Genomic DNA, 12,348 nt, shown 5'->3' on the forward strand with positions numbered 1-12,348 from the left:
ACAAAAAAAATCAAAAGTGAATGTTGTAAAATTATAAAGAACAAGCATAGCCTTAAGGAAGAGATATGAGAACCACCCCCTTCCTCCAAATCATTTACATATGTGGATGATCTTTAGATATATAATTTTTTTTTAAGATTTTCAGACTTTTTCTTAATATATTAGATGGTTTTACTGGGTCTCTCTCTATATATATATATACATATATATGTATGTATGTATGTATGTACGCATAGTTTTGAGAAAGGACAGCAGGAGAAATTTAGGCAATATTAAAAATAGCGATAAAATTATTTTTAAAAGAGAAAATGATCACAGCTAAAGCTTTGTGGGAAAGGCTAACAACTCTTTTGTTTTGTGGTTTAAATTGGACTTTCTGTACATGACTTAGCATTGTAATTATTATTATCTCCATTACAGAAATCAGGAAACCAAGGCTAAGAGGATAAATGACTGGCCTAAGGACACACAGGTAGCAAGAGCAGAACAGTGATTGAGCAGAGAATTGGTGATACAGACAAATGTCAGAGAAGTTAAAAGGACAGAAAATCATTGTGCGGTTGAGTTGTTTGGTGAAAAGTCCTCAGTCAGAAGATTTGTATTTGAGTCTCATCTCCATCGCTAATTAGTGACATGGCTTTAGGCAGATTCAGAGCTTCAGTTTCTTCCTTTGTAAAATAAGGTCAGTGGTAATAATACCACATAGTATCTGGTCATTTGGAAGTATGGGAAGCAATTGAGTAATTGATATATCTACCATATTGCCTTAATCTTCCCAAAGCAACATGCACACATGTGTGTGTGCATACATATACATATACACACAAGGTATATGCATGCAGTACCTGTTTCATATCATTCCTATGAGGATACGTGGATATACATACCTGTCTTACAATAAGATATGTGTATATATACGCAGCATATACATAGCACTGCAATACATATGCACATATTTATGCATATTCATACACTGCTCATGTGCCACATATATTATATGCATGCACACGTATACAGGCATATGGTCATAGCAATCCTGAGGGATAGGTGTCACATGTATATATGCACACACACGTATAATACATATACATATATATGTGTATACAATATGTGCATATACAATAATGTAGTATGTATGAACATGTATACATATACTGCATATACATGTGTATAGACATAAGTACCCACATATACATACATGTATGTACAATAATGCACATATACATGCATATTTGTATGAGCATATACACATACATGCATACACACACATATATAATATACATATTATATGCACACACTCATAGCAATCCTATGAGATAGGTACAATTAAACCCATTTTACACTAAGGCTCAGTGAGGTTAATCATTTTGTCTCAGTCAAACAGTGACTAGATCCAGGAATCAAACACAGGGTCTGCCTGACTCCACTCCGAGTCAAGCCCACTAATTCTCTGTTAACCATACAGTCCTCGAGCAATAAAAATGGTTAAGAAGAAATCTGCCATTTATGTGGTGCTTTCTGCTTTACATACATTATTTCTTGATCTCACAAAAGCCCTGTGATGAAGATGTTATTACAACAACAGCCACAACAGATCTGCGATTTCCCTTACATAGAGTTAGGAAGCTTCCTGGCTTGGTGCTGATGGGAACGTGCTTTGCAACTTATAGTCTTTAAGAGTTGCCTAAGGCACAAAGAGTCACCAAATGTTTTTTAAGCACTTCGTGTTTGCCAGGTGCCAGGCATTGTACTGAGTCTAGGGATTCAACAAAACTGAAAAAGAGAGCATTCTTGTTCTGAAGGAGCCTTACAGTCTAAGCTTAAGCTATTAAGTGAAGGGACCCAGTTTCTGCTTATGAAGCAATATTTCAACCAAAGTCTTCACTGACCCCAGGGGCCAGAACTATTCACTTCTGCTTCATCATAGCTGCCTCTCCCAGTATTATTCCCCATTTTATAGATGATGAATTTGAGGCTCGGGGATCTTGTCACCTTCCAGGAAATGTACGGTTAATTTGTCACCATGGACAGAGCACTAGCTCTGCAGTCAAAAGACTTGGTTTGAAACTCTGTCTTTGATGCTTACACTTTTGACCTTGGACTCAGCCATCACCAGCCTCAGTTTATTTTCCTGTAAAACAAGGGGAGTAGGAATAGAAGGCCCTTGAGATTCCTTCCAGCTCCAAATCTATAATCCTATAAAGGAGGATTGATAGAGGCTAGACCTATGATTTAATTGATAGAGTGACAGGTAAGGAAACTCTCTATATCAAAGCAGTTCAGCACTTTCTAAGCAACTTATAGACTTAAAATATTGCCCAGGGCACTGAAAGATTAACTGATTGGCCAGGGCTCCACAGCCAGCATGTCAGAGGCAGGATGTGAACCCAGGTTCGTCCCACTTCCAGACCAGCTCCCTCCACTATACCACCCTGTTTCCTTGAGCTAGGTTCCTCTAAAATGTAAAGGCACTTTCTGGAAAATGTATTCAAGCTCCCCATTTGGTCAGTCCACAATGCAGCTTGTTTTATACTTTTCCCCTTCATTGTCAATCAATAAGCATTTATTAAGCACCTACTATGTTCCAGCTTCTTTAGGGCAGTAAATGTCTGTTGATTAATAAGTAACTCAATCCTTCCACCCTTATCATACAGATAGTAAGAGACACCCTTCCCACAAAATCAATTATCAAGGGTGTATATGGGGTTCTATTCTGTGCCAGCTCTCTGTTGACTACATTAGGTTGTTTCAGTCACATACCAGCTCTGTGCCTCTGGGATAACAACAATCTCTCAGTGCTCTGGGCAACTCTCTGATTGTAAATTGCAGATAAGGTGCTGACTCGCATTGGTGGAGGGAATTACTTCACCTGGGAGTTCCCTGTACAAATGAAATCACAGGTACTGTGCCTACCCCTTGTGTGCCTGGAACTGTGTTGGGAGCGGAGATTACAAAGACAGCAGTGACGCGGTCCCGGTCCCTGGCCTCTCTGAGCTTTTGGAGGTCCTGCGCTCTCAACGTGAAATCTCTGCTTGGCCCTGGTGCCCTCCTCCCCCTCTTCCCCGCCTTCTTAGTAACGCGGTTGCCATGGCCACAGCACCTGCGCCCTGCAGCGGCGTCCCCTCCCCCCTCCACCTGCAGCAGCCCCTCCCCTTGCCGCTCCGCCCGGCCTCCAGTGCGCGAGCGCGCCGCCGCGCGGACAAGCCTATGGACCCAGGGCAGGCGGAGGAATGCTCCAGAGAGCCAGCGCCTGCGCCCTCGCTCCGACCCACGCTCCCCCTAGCGGCAGTCTTTGGAGTGGCAGCTGCTGCTCCCAGGTTCAGCGGCGGCCCCAGCTTAGCTGGGCAGGAGTCGGGCAGGGAGTGAGGGCGGGGGGTGGGGAGGGGGGAGAGACCGCTTCGTGTCCAGCCCCGTGTGTGTGTGCGCGTGTGTGTGCGTGCGGCGGGGAGGCGGGGAGCCCGCAGCCCCAAGAGCAGCAGCAGCCCCAGCAGCCCCAGCAGCCCCAGGAGCAGTAGCAGCAGCAGCAGCAGCGCCGGCAGCGCCCGCCGCCACCGCCACCGCCGCCGCCGCCGCCGCCCGCAGGTGCCCGCTCGCTGATACCGGCTGCCGCCGCCGCCGCCACCGGGCCGAGGAACACCTAGGAACACAGAGGAGGTGGAAGAGGGAGACTGTCCCCCCCACCCACGGAGGTGAGTCTGGGCGCAGCATCCTCCGCCCGCCCTGCATCCCTCCATCCTCCCCATCCCTCCCTCCTTCCCAACATCCCTCTCTCCTCCCTTCTCCTTGCCACCCTTTCTTTCATCCCTCCTTCCTAGCCCCGTGGTCCTCCCCTTCCTTCTCTCTTTCCTCCCTCCCACCCTTCCTTTCTTTCCTCGCATGCCAGTGTCCTCGCTCTCTCCCCGGACCCCGGGCACTCATCCCCTTGTCTCTGGCATCCCTCTCCGTCTTATTCTTATCCCAACCGCTCCCCCCCACCCCAATCCCTTTTTCCTCCCTGAGAGCATCCCTATCCACTACTGTCCTGAATCAGAAAGCCCGTGCACTTTGATCCACGCTAGGACACAGGACGATGCCCACCTGCTCCTTGGACCACTGGAAATCAGGGTCATTGGCACATAGATTTAGAGCTGCAAGTTGGGGTTAGTCCCGAAAGGGGATGGGAACATGGAGCTGTTTCTTTTCTTTCTTTTTTTTTTTTATTGGCTCTTCCCTCCCCACCCCCCGGACTGGAGGAGGACAAGGATCACTTGGACATGTTGGCAGCAGCCCTCTATTCCCCTTTTATTGTCTTTTTAAAACCTTGCTTCCTAAACCCCCTACGCGCTCCCCCACCCCAGCCCCTCCTCAAGTATTAATATATTTGGTGTAGAATCGACCCCTTCTAGTGTGGTCTCAGGAATTGTTAGTTGGGCTTTCTCTCTCCGCGACGCTGATTGTCTCAGTAAGGAAACCCTAGGAAAAGAGGGGAAAAAAGGGACATGGAGAGTCTGGGGAGAATGACGGGGGGAGGAGACGAAGGGTGGTGACAGTGGAAGGGTTTTGTGTCGTTTTCCCCCTAGGCCTCTTTGGCTTGAAAATTTCAAACCACCCGCCTAATATTTGGTTTGGAATTGAACATGGGTGTTCCTGGGTTCTGTCACACCGTCTACTTCAAAGACAGAAAACTCTCCAAACTTTAATCTGTGTATATGGGTACAACCGCAACCTTATTCTTTGTCGAATGTTGGATGGTGTGACAAACAAAAACAAAAACAAAATTAGGGAGAAAAGGTTTTGGAAATTACAGAAATTTTTGTGTCCATGTAAATTTATACATCTAGATAAAACATACTAATATAAAATATGCCTTTGGTCTTCAGGGGGTTAACTTCACAGACAAAATAATGGTTAAACAGATGAGGGGGGAATAGAGTTGTACTCTATATGCTTGTAATGAGGCATTACTTCGATTGTTTTAACAATGGTTGTATCGGCTAAAGGGGTCTTAGATGCCTTTCATTTTTCCATTTTTTTTCACCTTAAAGTTAAAAAAAAAAGAGGAAAATCATTCTGCACCTGCTAGTGATTTGTATTGGTTGAGAAGGCTACCTGTATGGGAGAGTTTTATTTCTCTGTGGATATAATTTCCCTTAAAAGCACAGTTTTTATTCATTATTTCCTCATAAAATCCACATTTCTCTCCATAATTCACAGTGGTCTGGTCAATTTCTCTTTTTCTAGCACTGAACTCAGAAGTTTATCTATATTTTGGCACCACAGACACGTCTCAAAATGCTTACTATTTCTGGTAAAGAATGAAAATATCAGGAGCAGGATATTTAGAAATATTTATTTTACTACATTTTTGTTCTTACTCTCTATCACTGGAAAAGCTTAAGATCTGTTTCACTTCTCTATCACAAATATAGCTGTGGTGTGTTTGGGAAGGGGAGAGGGCTATAAAGATGGATCAGAATATTTGATAAATTCATTAAAACTTCTCATGAAAGGAGTTTTGTAAAATGAATTATTGATTTTTTTGTTTTTACATTTAGTAACTATTATATGATATGATAACATGTACTTTTTATGGGAACATAAAACAGTGGTCCAAAAAACATCCAATGCAAAAGAATTGCCTCCCAGAGGGATTCACTGTTTTATGAAGAGCTGATGCAGTTAATCGACCAAGTCAGTATTTGGGGAATATTTACTATCTGCAGTGATTCCCCTTCCACCATTGTACATAGTAAAATTGCAATTATAATTATGCTTTTGCTGACATCATAGCCCATGAGACAGAAGTTCAGGTGGTCATCCAATACTACTTGAATCATAAAGTAGAATTCTGGGCTCTACATGTTGTGCTTTGGAGATTTTATTAATTAATATGACAATTGGCAATAAAAATGTTTTCTTCCTCCCTCTATCAAGCCTCCCCAAAAGCTTTTGGATTCAATAGAATACTTGTTACTATTTTAAAATTAGTTCAGACAGTGCCAAAGTAATTTTAAGTCAGTTTACTAAAACTCAGAGGCCCTCTCCAACTCTGAGATGCTGTTTTCTCCACATCCTTTTCCCTGTGCATGTTTTTGGAAAGGGTTGCACATCCTTTCATGAACAGCTACGCTGTCCCCACTGCTCATTCTTTGGTAGAGTTTTTTAAGCATAGATCTCTTTTTCTGCAGGTATTTTCTGTGTCCCAATTCTTTATATACTTACTATAGAAATACATTTTTTTTATTTCTCTCATTTAAAAACAGCTATTCATTTAAAAAATCAAAATATATTTCTTTTTCAAACTTGAAAAGTTTTGTTTATGTTAAGATTTTATAATAGGAACTGAGTACAATAAAACTTATCCAGGACAGAAAACAAATGATAACATGCAGATTTGATTATAATCTAAATTATAGAATGAGTGAATGACCTCTTAAAACTCTGTCTTCAGTTAACTTGGTCCTTTACATACTGACAGTGCTCACTTACCTATATTTCCACAGTGTCAGCTTTGGAATTTTAGGGAAGCTAAGATTCATTCATTCATCCATCCATCCATCCATCTATCCATTCATTCATTCATCCATATATCCATACACACATACATATACATACACATTCACATGCATACATATATATGTATGTGTGTATATATATATATATATATATATATATATATATACACACATATATACAATATATACGTGTGTGTGTGTGTTCATCTACTATGTTTGAGACACTCTGGTGGAATATATAACACTTTGCCATTTATCTCACAATGCTTACAGTACAGTCCTGAAGTTAAGACATACAGATGTGAAATATGGAAAAAAAAATACAAAATGACACGGTTCAATGCCCTTGCAGGAGGTATAGGCAGTAAGCTCTGCCCAAATTCACAGGCAGATCTCAATGAGGGCTAGGTTTCTAGGGAAAAAGCAAGATGGAACCAAGCCTTGAAGGATGGGTAACCTTTCAAATAAGCAATTAGCTAGATGAAGAGGGAGTGTATTTAAGGTGAGAGATATAGCTTAAGGAAAATTGCCCAGGCTAGAATGAGCACGACAGCATATTGAGACATTTCCTTGAAGTTTTGCATTGCTGTTCTGTATACTTTTAATATACTTTAATATATTGTTTGAGGCAATTTGCACAGTGGATGGAGCAGTGTGTCCAGAATCAGGAAGACCAGAGTTCAAAACTGGCCTCAGACTCTTAATAGCTCTGTGACCCTGAGCAAGTAATTTAACTTCTTGCTTCCTCAGTTTTCTCAAAACTGTAAAATGGGGGTAATAATAGCACCTATCTCCTAGGGTTGTGGAGGATTAAATGAGATATTTGATAAATGCTTAGCATAGTGCCTCACACATAGTAGGCATGTAATGAATTTTTCCTTCCTTTTTTTTCTTCCCTCCCTCCCTCTTTCCCTTCCTTCCTTCCTTCCTTCCTTCCTTCCTTCCTTCCTTCCTTCCTTCCTTCCTTCCTTCTTCCTCCTTCCTCCCTCCCTCCCTCCCTCCCTCCCTCCCTTCCTTCCTCCCTTCCTTCCTTCCTTTCTTCCTCCCTCCCTCTCTTCTTGTGTTCTTTTCTTGATATGGGTATTTCTGTGCATTCACACTGGCTGTCCCTATGCTTACAATCTGCTCTCCCTTCTCACCTAAGCCTTTTAAAATCTTTCCCTTTCTTAAAGAATCAGCTTAAACAGTACCTTCTGTAGGAGGCCTTTTTAGATCCTTGCCCTCCTAAGGTTATTTTCTCTTTCGTATCTTGTGTATGCCTATTTATATATGTTTTGTCTTTCCTTTTAGAATCTAGTTTCTTAAGATCAGGAACTATTTTTGCCCCTTTTTATATCTCTACCACTTAGTTCTCATCCTGGCACATAGCAAGAATATGAAAAATGCTTATTTGTTGACTGATTTTTTTTCCAGCAAGAGATCTTAACCCCTCTGTTATTTAGATGTTGCCAAGTAATGATGGATAAAAATTTCTATTTCTCTGTGGTCCACTTGATACATTAAGGCTCTTGTTCCCCTGGTGGTGCCTTTTAGATTCTAGGGTCATCTCCATGCATCAGTCATGTGTGGAGAAGTCTTTAGTGAAGGATATCTTCAATATATTGAAAAAGTCTATGTAATGCACTTATCCATTGACCGATCTGTGCTAACATTGATTTTGACATGGTGCAGATCTGAACCTGTACAGACGTTCTCGTCCTTTGTGGAATTTTTCTGTGCTTTTGGATAAAGCCTTAGTCTGCCCATTGCATTGGGACTCCTCATCTAAAACTTCTGACATTACTTGAATGGACCCCATGGAGCCCATGGATCGGGCCATTGTTTGTTGAGCTCATGGGTTAGTAATGTACTTCTTTTTGTAGATCTTACAATTCCTTGACAAGCGTTTATGCCACTTCTCCCTGTTTCTCAATTAGCAAAATAAATCAGTCAATTCAAAAGCATTGAGTACTTCATATGTACCAGAAACTGTGTTAGTTGATGGAGATGCAAAGACATAAAGAAGAAGCCCCTGCCATCAAGGAACTTACATTTTTGGGGAAAGATTATATCCGTAAATAATAGGTATGTGCAGAATGTATACAAAGTATATTAATTAGGAGACACCAGGAACTGGGGAGCAGGGAGATCAGGAAAAACTTCTTATAGAAGGCATTGTTCAAACACTCATTGAGGAAACCAGGGATTATGGGAGGTAGAGATTAAGTGGGAGTTTATTTCTGAAATGCGAAAGAGCCAGTGCAAAGAGATGGAGACTGGAGAAGAAGTGTGAAGAATAAAAAGACCAGTTTGGAGTGTGGGAAGGGGTTGGTTGAAGCTGTGGTGGACTTTAAAAACTAATCCTAGGTATTATCTTTCATCCCAGAGGCACTGAGCAGCCATTAGTTCATTGAGAAGGGTATCAATATGGTCCAGTTGGTATTTTAGGAAAATCACTTTGACAGTTTTATATAGGATGGATTTGTCAGGAGAGAGATTTGAGTCAAGAAAACCAATTAGAAGTATATTTCCACAGTTGAAGCAGGAGGAGATGAGGGCCTGGACTAGAGCAGTAGCTTTGTGAATAGAATGAAGAGAAGGACAGACTCTAGGGATGTTGTGGCAGGTAGAGCAGTAGATTAAATGTGAAATTCAAAGTCATATAAGAGCTTTCAAGGAAATAAATCCAAAGGAAATCAATAGTATAGAATGAAGGTTGGAAAACTTTGTCAAAGTGATAGATGTCCAGAAAAGTAAGATAAACTAAACAAAACCCAATGACTCCATAAGATAATAATAAATTCTATGGTATAAAGGATTGAAATATAGAAGACTATATGAGTATCCTCCTAGCAAAAAATCTTTCCTTTAATACAGGTCAAGGGATAATATAAGAATCACTGGTTTCCTTGAAAATCATGACAAAAATGCGTAACTATTTAAAGAAGTTATAATAATAACTGCTAATATTTGTATAATTCTTTAAGGTTTGTGAAGTGCTTTACAAATATTATCTCGTTTTACCTTTGCAACAACCATGGAAAGTGGGTTCTTATTTTAGAATGGAGGAAACCAAATCTAATGGAAGTTAAGTTTTATACAGGTTTATACAGCTAACAATTAATTGAGGCTGGATTTGAACTCTGGTCATTATGACTCCAGGTCTAGTATATTACCTGCTCTGCCATCAATCCTCAAAAAATACTTGCTCCACCTAAAAGAACCAGAAGGCATTTCCTTTGAATGAAGCCACCAAAAGAAAATTCTGAGGAATGTCATAGCCAAAACTCAAAGCTTCTTGACGAAAGAAAAGAATACTTCAAGCAGCCCGAAAGGAAGAATTCAGCTTCAAAGGGCCACCTGTCAGGATCACAAAAGACTGAGTAGCAAGTGCTATTAAGTAGAACACACCTTGTATTTATTTTTATCTGACAACATTCCAAAAAATAAATCATAAAGGTTGCTGTAACATTTTTCCAGTTTCCAGTTTTCCTTTAATTTTGGGTGCAATGTTTTTGTTAGTACAGACCCTTTTTAATTTATGTAAACAAAATGATCTATTTTACATCCTATAATACTCTTTATCTCTTTCTTTGTCATAAATTCTTCCCTTATTCATAAAGCTTACAGGTAAAGTATTCCATTCATTCTTAATTTGATTATGCTATCACTCTTTAAGTCTAAATAATACAACCATTTTGATCTTGTCTTGGTATACATTATGTGATGCTGGTCTATACTTAGTTTCTACCAAACTGCTTTCCAGTTTTTCTAGCAGTTTTTGTCAGATAGTGACTTCTTGTCCCCAAATATTGGATTTTTGGATTTACCAAACACTAGATTACTATGATCATTTACTACTGTGTATTGTGTACCTGATCTATTCTGTGATCCACCACTCTGTTTCTTAGAGAGTGCCAGATTGTTTCCATGATGACCACTTTGCAGTACAGTTTGAGATATGGTGCTGTTAAGCCATCTTCCTTCACATTTTTTTTCCATAGATTTCCTTGATATTCTTGACCTTTTGTTCTTCCAGATGATTGTTGTTATTTTTTCCTCACTGTATAATTTTTTGTCAATTTGATTGCTATGGAATTGAATAAAAAATTAGTTTAGGTAGAGTTGTGATTTATATTATATGGGTTCAGCCTGTCTATAAGCAATTAATATTTCTCCAGTTATTTAGATCTGACTTTATTTGTGTGAAAAGTGTTTTTTGATTTGTGTTCATATAATTCCTGGGTTTGTCTTGGCAGGTAGAATCTTAAGTATTTTATATTGTCTGCAGTTATTTTAAATGGATTTCTCTTTCTATTTCTTGCTGCTAGACTGTGTTGGTAAAATAAAGAAATGATGATTTATGTGGGTTTGTTTCATATCCTACAAATTTGCTGAAATTGTTAATTATTTCAACTACTTTTTAAAATTGATTCTCTAGGACTCTCTAACCATCATACTGCCTGCAAAGAGTGATAGTTTTTTTCCTTCATTGTCTATTCTAATTCTTTCAATTTTTTGCCTTATTGCCATAACTATATCATTTTGAGAATAATAGTGAATAATAATAGTTGTAATGAGCAAACTTGCTTCACTTCTACTCTTTTTGGAACAGCTTCTACATAATCCCCATTACAAGTAATGCCTGCTGATGGTTTTAGATAGATTTGTTTTTGCTGTTCAATCATTTTCAGTTTATGTATTATTGTTTCTGACCCCATTTGTGATTTTATTTTTTTATTTTTATTTTTTTAAAATTTTATTAATTTATTTTGATTTATCAACAATCCGTTCCATATGCTTTTGAGTTTAAAATTTTTCTTCCCCTTCCTCCCCACCACCCTCCCCAAGATGGCGTACAATCTGATATAGGCTATACATTTACATTCCTATTAAATATATTTTCACATTAGTGAAGTTGTAAGTACAAATTAAAACCAATAGGAGGAACCATCAGAAAGAGGAAACAAAACTCAACAGAAGAGGAAAAAAATTGATAGCGATTCAACTTCCATAGTTCTTTCTTTGGATGTGGGTAACATTTTCCATCACGAGGCCTGTGGAGATGTCTTAGATACTTATAATGCTGAGAAGGGTTAAGTTTATCAATGTTAGTCATCGCACAACGTGGCTGTTATTGTGTACAAAGTTCTCTAGGTTCTGCTCACTTCACTCAGCATCAGACCATATAAGTCTTTCCAGGTTTTTCTGAAGTCAGCCTGTTCATCATTTCTTATAGCACAATAGTATTCCTTTACATTCATATACCACAACTTGCTCAGCCATTCCCCAATTGATGGGCATACTCTCAATTTCCAATTCTTTGCCACCTATTTGTGATTTTCTTGACAAAGATACAGCTATGGTTTTACATTTCCTTCTCTAGCTCATATTACAGATGAAGGAACCGAGGCAAATAGAATTAAATGATTTGCCCAGAGTCACATATCTAGTAAGTGTCTAAGGCCAGATTTGAACTCAAGAAGATGTCTTCTTGACTTCAGGCTTGTCACTCTATCTGCTGTGCCACCTTTCTGACCATCTCACTTACCTTCCTTTTCAATAGATACTATTTATCATTTTGAGGAAGGCTCCATTTATTCCTATGCTTTTTAGTGTTTTTGGTAGGAACGAGTTTTTTATTTTGTCAAAAGCTTTTTCCTGCATCTATTGAGATAATCTTATCATTTCTGTTGATTTTCTTATTGATATAGTTAATTTTGCTGATGATTTTCCTAATATTTACCAGCATACATTCCTGGTAAAAATCGTAGCTGGTGGAACAGATCTTTGTGATATGTTGCTATAATCTCCTTGCTAGAATTTTATTTAAATATTTTGCATCAATATCCATTAGGGAAATTGGTCTGTCGTT

The 12,348-nt window shown here is 39.4% G+C and overlaps 1 protein-coding gene across 1 annotated transcript in view; it reads left to right on the top strand.

The window, feature by feature from the left end:
* The first annotated feature begins 3,491 nt into the window (after positions 1 to 3,491).
* The window catches only part of LOC110218426 (catenin alpha-2), a 1,469,797-nt gene continuing 1,460,940 nt past the window's right edge, over positions 3,492 to 12,348 (top strand). The window contains 1 exon segment of the mRNA XM_021001143.2: positions 3,492 to 3,689. The gene's annotated coding sequence lies outside the window, so the exon portion shown is untranslated.

Source organism: Phascolarctos cinereus, unplaced genomic scaffold (assembly GCF_003287225.1).
Source record: "Phascolarctos cinereus isolate Bilbo 61053 unplaced genomic scaffold, phaCin_HiC Scaffold_2;HRSCAF=192, whole genome shotgun sequence".
Classification (NCBI taxonomy): domain Eukaryota; kingdom Metazoa; phylum Chordata; class Mammalia; order Diprotodontia; family Phascolarctidae; genus Phascolarctos; species Phascolarctos cinereus.